This window comes from Hyperolius riggenbachi, chromosome 4, assembly GCF_040937935.1.
Source record: "Hyperolius riggenbachi isolate aHypRig1 chromosome 4, aHypRig1.pri, whole genome shotgun sequence".
Taxonomy (NCBI): domain Eukaryota; kingdom Metazoa; phylum Chordata; class Amphibia; order Anura; family Hyperoliidae; genus Hyperolius; species Hyperolius riggenbachi.
In genome coordinates, this window is record NC_090649.1 from 448,450,508 (window position 1) to 448,459,235 (window position 8,728).

At 43.3% G+C, this 8,728-nt stretch overlaps 1 non-coding gene across 1 annotated transcript; it reads left to right on the forward strand.

The window, feature by feature from the left end:
• The first annotated feature begins 8,171 nt into the window (after positions 1 to 8,171).
• Positions 8,172 to 8,233, forward strand: LOC137505459 (U7 small nuclear RNA). Its single transcript, XR_011020072.1, has one exon. It is a non-coding gene; the product is annotated as a U7 small nuclear RNA (small nuclear RNA).
• The last annotated feature ends 495 nt before the right edge of the window (positions 8,234 to 8,728 follow it).

Consider the following 8,728-nt stretch of genomic DNA (forward strand, 5'->3'; position numbering starts at 1 on the left):
CAAAATCTGCACCCAAAACGTAAAAAAAGTTAACTACCTGCATGACTTTGTAAGGCACGGAGGACGTCGTCTGCGCCCTCTGTGCTGTTCTGCCTGGTCCCCTCTGCTCAATAGCCCCCCGAAAGGCTGTGACCCCACAGTCCGGGTCGGTGTCTGCAGCCTGCATAAAGATGGCCGCCAGAGCTGGCCACGGCTGCGCAGTCCGCATAGCCGCTACTGCGGCTGCGCAGCTCTAGAGCCAACCCTCCGATCCACGCTGACTGTTACGTGGATTGGGGTTTGGCCCTAGAGCTGCGCAGCCGCAGTAGCGGCTATGCGGACTGCGCAGCCGTGGCCAGCTCCGGCGGCCATCTTTATGCAGGCTGCAGATACCGACCCGGACCGTGGGGTCACAGCCTTTCGGGGGGCTATTGAGCAGAGGGGACCAGGCGGAACGGCATGGAGGGAGCGGACGGCGTCCTCCATGCCTTACAAAGTCATGCAGGTAGTTAACTTTTTTTACGTTTTGGGGGCAGATTTTGGCCTCGGAAGTCCTTTAAGAAGGCAAATTACACCAAGCTTTGATTTTTTTAGTAGGAGGTCTTTTTGGTCCCTTTTATCCACCTATACATTCCGAGTGGTTTGGGTCACCCTGAGCTGCTTGGTTACTCTGTTGTGCTGGTCCAAGCCTGATCTCATACAGCTGTATCATTCTGGATGCTTGCTTGGCTTACTAAGGGGAAAAAGGAATTATTTGCATATTTAGTAGCAGTGCATTGTGGGTAACCACAAATGTTCACTTATAGCTGAATAATTGCATATTTCTTTCTGTTTCAGGAAGGCAAATTACACCAAGCTTTGCTTTTTTTAGTAGGAGGTGTTATTGGTCCCTTTTATCCCCCTATACATTACGAGTGGTTTGGGTCACCCTGAGCTGCTTGGTTACTCTGTTGTAGTGGTCCAAGCCCTATCTCATACAGCCGTATGAATCCCTGCCATGTACTGATGAGTCCAAAAGTCTGAAACAGGGTGTCTACATGTGGCTTTTTATTTGACTGTGTAAAATTTAAAGCTATATGCTTGCTATACACCAGTGGCTCTGGATGCTTGCTTGGCTTACCAAGGGGAAAAAAGGGAAATTTTCATATTTAGTAGCAGTGCATTGTGGGTAACCACAAATGTTCACTTGTAGCTGAATTATTGCACATTTCCTTCTGTTTTAAAAAGGCAAATTACACCAATACAGTGTGCGGCATTGCAGGAAGTGACGACAGTGGAACGCACGATGGAATACGGTAGAAGTGAGTCATCCCCGCCCGCTGCCTCTTACTAATAGTGGCGGCTTCTACTGTGCTTAAGCAGGAGGGGGGTTCCTGCCGAGCTTAAGCTGGAGGTAGAGCACACATGGGTGACCCAGTTGAGGGGGGGTCCAACCCCCCCTCCCCACCGCTGTGCCCAATACCCCCTTCCTGCCCTCTACCCACTTATGCGGCGTATGCTACGCTGCGGGTCGGCTAGTATATTTTATTTTATTATTATTATAATATATATTAATTATTCTTATAAATTATCTAACTCCGTTCGATTTCTAAAAACCAGGGAGATATTACAACCACCCTTCCTCCACTGTATCCTTAAAATTCAAAAACATTAAGTTCAAAGGGCTTCATTTGTCACCTAAAATGCTACTGTGTAGAGCAAACTCGCCAGGTCTTTGTTGGCGATAACAACCTGTTATTTATCACTTCCTTACTCCCCCTTTTTTTTCATGAATACACATCATTCAGTTTACCGACACAAACAATGTTTTCATTACCGCATGTGATAAAACATGCGTTACATTTTATGAATCCACTATCAACAACATACCATGCGGTAATTTACCGCTTGGGCGATAACGCATGCGGTAACGCTTTATGAAGTGAGGCCTTTCACTCAAACTCAGTACTTGAAGATGTAGGCCAGCAAAATAAATACATTTTCCAGTCATTGGGCTTCGTTCACAAAATTTCTCATAAATCTCATAAATGACTTTTTTTTATCACCTAGTTGATTAAAATAACCTTTCAGCACATTCACAAGCAAAATAATCGCTCAAAGCAAGTTGTTCCTGAGTAACTTCAATTTAATATTACTTTTCTTACCTAATTATATTATACTAGCTGATTGCCCGGCGTTGCCCGGGTATGTATTTGGCTGGTGTTGGCTCCGCCTATTTCTTCTAGCCCTAACACACAATTACTCAATGACCAAGGTTGTGAGCTTTGCAGTCTTTGGTATCAATAATTTGCATTGAAATTAAAAAATCTGATTGGCTGTTTGTGGCTCCACACCCTTTTCTGAATTTGAACCCCAGTCACCCTATGACCAACTGTACCAGGTTTGAGGCCTGTGCCATTAACAGTGCAAGAATGGTAGCAATTAAATATTCCCCTTGAAAAGCAATAGGTGAAGTTTGATTCACTTTTGTAGGCTCCACCCACTTTTCTGAATATTAATCTCAGTCACCCAGTGACCAACTGTGCAAAGTTTGAAAACCATGCCATTAACAATGTAAGAATGGCTGCAGTTTAAATTTTCCCAGGGAAATTTGTATTTGTCTCCACCCACCGATGACCCAGCGTTGCCTGTGTATGTATTTGACTGGTGTTGGCTCCGCCCACTTTCTAACCCTAATGCACAAACACTCAATGACCAAGTTTGTGAGCGTTGGAGTCCTTGGCATCAATAATTTGTATATTCCCATGAAATGAAACACATCAGATTGGCTGTTTGGGGCTTCACCCCCTCTCCAGCATTTGAACCCCAGTCACCCAATGATCAACTGTAGCAGGTTTGAAGCATCTGCTATTAGCAGTGTAAAAATGGCAGCAATTTAAATATTCCCCTTGAAAATCAACAGGTGAATTTTGATTGGCTATGATAGGCTCCACCCACTTCCCTGAATATTAATCTCAGTCACCCAGTGACTATCTAGGCAAAGTTTGAGAACCCTGCCATTAACAGTGTAAGAATGGCTGCAGTTTATATTTTCCCAGTGAAATTTGGTTTTGGTTTCATCCACTTTTTGTAACCTGGACACACAGTCACTCAATGACCAATTTTGTGAGCTTTGGGGTCTTTGGCATCGATAATTTGTACTTTCCAGTGAAATGAAACAAATCTGATTGACTGTTTGTGGCTCTGTCCCCTTTTCTGAATTTGAACCCCAGTGACCCAATGACCAACTGTACCAGGTTTGAGGCTTGTGCCATTAACAGTGCAGGAATAGCAGCAATTTTAATATTCTCCTTGAAAAGCGATATATGTGATTTTTGATTGGCATTTTAAGGCTCCATCCACTTTTCTGAATATTAATCCCAGTCACCCAGTAACCAGCTGTGCAAAGTTTGAGAACCCTGCCATTAACAGTGAAGAAAGGCTGCAGTTTATAATTTCCCAGAAAAATCTGTTTTTGACTCCACCCAGTTTTTGTAACCTTGACACACAGTCACTCAGTGATCAAGTTTGTGAGCTTTTGGGTTCCTGGCATCAAAATTCTGCTAATGGAAGCAGTTTATCCAGCAAAGAAATCTGATTGGCTGTGTTTGGCTCCGCCCCTTTACTGAATTTGAACCCCAGACACTTAACGACCAACTGTAGCAGGTTTGAGGCCTCTGCCATTAACAGTGTAAGAATGACTGCAGTTTCAATATTCCCCTTGAAAATCAACAGGTGAATTTTGATTGGCACTTGTAGGCTCCACCTACTTTTCTGAATATTAATCCCAGTCACCCAGTGACCAACTGTGTGAAGTTTGAGAACCCTGCCATTAACAGTGTAAGAAAAGCTGCAGTTTATATTTTCCAATGTAAAAACTTAGTTGTTTTTGGCTCCGCCCACTACTTCTAACCTTAACATACAGTCACTCAATGACCAAGTTTATGAGCTTCGGGGTCCTTGGCATAAATAAGCTGCATTTTACCATTGAAATTAAACAAATCTGATTGGCTGTATTTGGCCCGCTCCCTTCAGAATTTAAACCCCAGTCTCCCAGTGACTGACTGTACCAGATTTGAGGCCTCTGCCATTAAGAGTGTATTAATGGCAGCAATGTAAATATTCCCCTTGAAAATCAAAATGTGAATTTTGATTAGCTGCCGTAGGCTCCACCCACGTTCCTGAATATTCGTCCCAGCCACCCAGTGGCTAACTGTGTCACGTTTGAGAACCCTACCAATAAGAGAACGGCTGAAATCAATCTAACAAATCTGATTGGCTGTGTGTGGCTCCACCACTTTAGTGAATTTTAGGCCACTTTTAGGGTTTAGTAACCACTTTAGGCCACTTTTTCTAACCTTGACATACAGTCACTCAGTTATCAAGTTTATCAGCTTTGGGGTCCTTGGTATCAATACTTTGTATATTCCCATTGAAAAATAAACAAATATGGCTGTTTGTGGCTCCGCCCCCTTTCTGAATTTGAACCCTAATCACCCAATGACTGACTGTATCAGGTTTGAGGCATTTGCTAGTAACAGTATAAGAATGGTAGCAGCTTAAATATTCCCTTTGAAAATCAAAAGGTGAATTTTGATTGGCTGTTGTAGGCTCCACCCACCTTCCAAAATCTTAATCTCATTCACCCAGTGACCAACTGTGCAAAGTTTGAGAGCTCTGCCATTAACTGTGTAAGAATGGCTGCAGTTTATGTTTTCCAGTGAAATTTGTTTTTAGCTCCGCCCACTTTTTGTAACCTTGACACACAGTCACCCAGTGACCAAGTTTGTGAGCTTTCAGGTTCCTGGCATCAAAAATGTGTGAATGGAAGCACTTTATCCACAAAGGAAATCTGATTGGCTGTAGGTGGCCCCACCCCTTTAGTGAATTTGGACCCCAGTCACCCAATGACCAACTGTAGCAAGTTTGAAGCATCTGCCATTAACAGTGTAAGAATGGCAGCAGTTTCAATATTCCCCTTGAAAATCAATAGGTGAATTATGATTGGCTGTTGTAGGCTCCACCCACTTTCTCGAATCTTAATCGCATGCACCCAGTGACTAACTGTGGCAAGTTTGAGAACCCTGCGATTAACAGTCTAAGAATGGTTGCAGTTTACATTTTCCCTTTCAAAATGAATGGCTGAAATTTGATTGGCTGTGTTATGCTCCTCCCACTTTTCCTGGATTCGTAACCTCGGTCACCAAGTGACCAACTGTGCCAAGTGTGGGGACTCTGGCTTGATTACTGTGAGAATGGCAGCCTTTTACATTTTTTCCCTTGACTTGAATGGGTGAAATCTGATTTGCTGTTTGTAGCTCCGCCCATGTGTGCAGGGGGGCCGCAAGACCCCCAGAACATATCATCCCAGGTAGTAAGGGATCTGTATACCGAGTTTCGTTCAAATCGGTCAAGCCGTTTTCGAATGATCGCGGCACATACATATACACACACATACATACATACATACATACATACAGTGGTGTGAAAAACTATTTGCCCCCTTCCTGATTTCTTATTCTTTTGCATGTTTGTCACACTTAAATGTTTCTGCTCATCAAAAACCATTAACTATTAGTCAAAGATAACATAATTGAACACAAAATGCAGTTTTAAATGATGGTTTTTATTATTTAGTGAGAAAAAAGACTCAAAACCTACATGGCCCTGTGTGAAAAAGTGATTGCCCCTTGAACCTAATAACTGGTTGGGCCACCCTTAGCAGCAATAACTGCAATCAAGCGTTTGCGATAACTTGCAACGAGTCTTTTACAATTCTGGAGGAATTTTGGCCCACTCATCTTTGCAGAATTGTTGTAATTCAGCTTTATTTGAGGGTTTTCTAGCATGAACCACCTTTTTAAGGTCATGCCACAACATCTCAATAGGATTCAGGTCAGGACTTTGACTAGGCCACTCCAAAGTCTTCTTTGGCTATCATTCATAAAGGAGCTGTCGGTACAGGGAATCAGTGCGGGAAAACACCGCTGCCGGTGTTTTAGACTTCTGGGTGGGAATTCATAAAAAAACATCTAGGTGCGGTGGCAGTGCGGAGATTCCCCGAACTAGGCAGGCGGTAGGCTGGCGGTAGGCAGGCGGAGACACGGAAGCTGCCGAGTTGATACATTTCTCTGTGTTCCGCTCTGCTGCAGCTGCCTGGGAGGTCTGTGTGTCTCCATTCACTTGCATTGGTATCGCCACATCACAGGGAGCGGTACTTCCCGACCTCTCACCGCTTGCGGTGATCTTTATGAATAAACATTTTGCTACATTTGTTCCGATAATCACCGCACAAGGCGGTGATTTATCACTCTGCTCGGTAGTGTCATTTTTTTATGTGGAAAGAGCCTTTATGAATGCTGACTTTGCCGAGTGGTCGGTAAAGTCAGCTGTTTTTAGCATTCCCGCATGCGGAAATGCTTTATGAATGATAGCCATTTTGTGGATTTGCTGGTGTGTTTTGGGTCATTGTCCTGCTGCAGCACCAAAGATCGCTTCAGCTTGAGTTGACGAACAGATGGCCGGACATTCTCCTTGAGGATTTTTTGGTAGACAGTAGAATTCATGGTTCCATCTATCACAGCAAGCCTTCCAGGTCCTGAAGCAGCAAAACAATTCCAGACCATCACACTACCACCACCATATTTTACTGTTGGTATGATGTTCTTTTGCTGAAATGCTGTGTTATTTGTACGCCAGATGTAACGGGACACGTACCTTCCAAAAAGTTAAACTTTTGTCTCATCGGTCCACAAGGTATTTTCCCAAAAGTCTTGGCAATCATTGAGATGTTTTTTAGCAAAATTGAGACGAGCCTTAATGTTCTTTTTGCTTAAAAGTGGTTTGCGCCTTGCATATCTGCCATGCAGGCCGTTTTTGCCCAGTCTCTTTCTTATGGTGGAGTTGTGAACACTGACCTTAATTGAGGCAAGTGAGGCCTGCAGTTCATTAGATGTTGTCCTGGGGTCTTTTGTGGCCTCTCGGATGAGTTTTCCCTGCGCTCTTGGGGTAATTTTGGTCAGCCGGCCACTCCTGGGAAGGTTCATCACTGTTCTATGTTTTTTGCCATTTGTGGATAATGGCTCTCACTGCGGTTCGCTGGAGTCCCAAAGCTTTAGAAATGGCTTTATAACCTTTACCAGACTGATAGATCTCAATTTTAATAATATATTATTATTATATTATTATTATATAACCTTTACCAGACTGATAGATCTCAATTACAGTACTTCTCATTTGTTCCTGAATTTCTTTGATTTTTGTTTTTTGTACTTGTACCCACTATTTTCCTTATCATATGTAAATGTAGGTGTCAGTAACATGTATGGGGGCTTTGCTATTCACTGTTAAAGTCGGCACAAATTTTTACGCAAAATTACGAATGACTATGCGAAATCAATTTAATTTACAAATCGTAATTTTGTATAGGCGTAATTGCGGATATGTATGTGAAATTTTGCGTAATTGTAATGAGCTGATTATAATCATCGCAGCTGAGATCTGGCTTATAAACAACTTGTTTTGTGGCAGTTATATGGGTCAGAAAGTCTGAAAAATGTGCAAATCAAAGGGCCCGTTTTCACTAATGCAGAAATCGGTCCTAATCCTCAGAATTTCCCCAAAGGCACATCGCACAAGGGGAAACTGTGCCGTGGGGGATAATGCAGCAGCCATCTGAATCGTTTGCCATAGTGATTCGTACAACATTGCAGTATTTTCCCGTGTGAGTGGCAGTGAATTTCATAGTCGTGCATTCCATGTATTCTGGGATTTAGCTGCGTACTTGCACAACAGGAAGTGCCACCATGCGTCTTATAGGAGCTGCTAGTGGGAACAGGCCCTTAGTTCAGAACTGTGCTGGAACCAGACTCAGGAAGTGCTGATCAGTTATGGTCCTGCTCATGATGCGGCACATGCTGAAGAGCAGTAATGGTCAATGAGATGCAACTAATGCTGAGTTGATGCAGAATTATGCAAATCCATGCAGCTAGAAAAATTGAACAATCGAATGAATGCAGAGTGGGATTTGATTGGTCCATTTTTAACCTGCACAAATTTACGTAAATCTGCATCAACTCAGAATTAGTTTCATCTTATTGACCAAAGCCATCCCTAACTGACAGGCAATTGTCATGGTGTAAGATGTCACTATAAGCTCTTTGAGGGCTGTACAAGTGTACAGAGGGGGAGGAGATGATGAGGAAGCTGCTTGGTTGTAATTATAGCTCTTTTACTATTTGTTTAAAAGCTTTTTGGCATTTGCTGAGAAGCACCTGACTGTCTGTTAAAAAAAATAGATTAATTTAGGTGTAATTTATAGCAGTGGTCCCCAACCTTTTTTGACCCAAAGATTGTTTCAGTGTTAGGCAATTTTTCCAAGGACTGGGAGATGGGGGTGTTGCAGACTAGTACTACAGGCAGGGTCATTACATAAAGAAGTCCTGGGAACACCAGGCCTACCTAACCACTATCTGCATCGCCCTCAGCACAAAGATGCTTCTGCACTGCACTGGGGCTGTTGCATAAGCCACCAGCACAAGGTACATTTGGTGTGTCAGGTGGTGTGAAGGGGGTACTGCCTGGGCTTCCTTATCTACTGGCACAGTCATTTCCTACCTTCATCTGCCTCCCCTCATTTTTACCCTTCCCTCCACCCCACACTCAATTTACCCTTTCCTCCTTCCACCCTCACTTCACTTCTCTTCTCCCCACACTCACTTTTACCCTTCCATTCTTCTTGCCACTCTAGCTTCCAGCACTGAACTTTGCA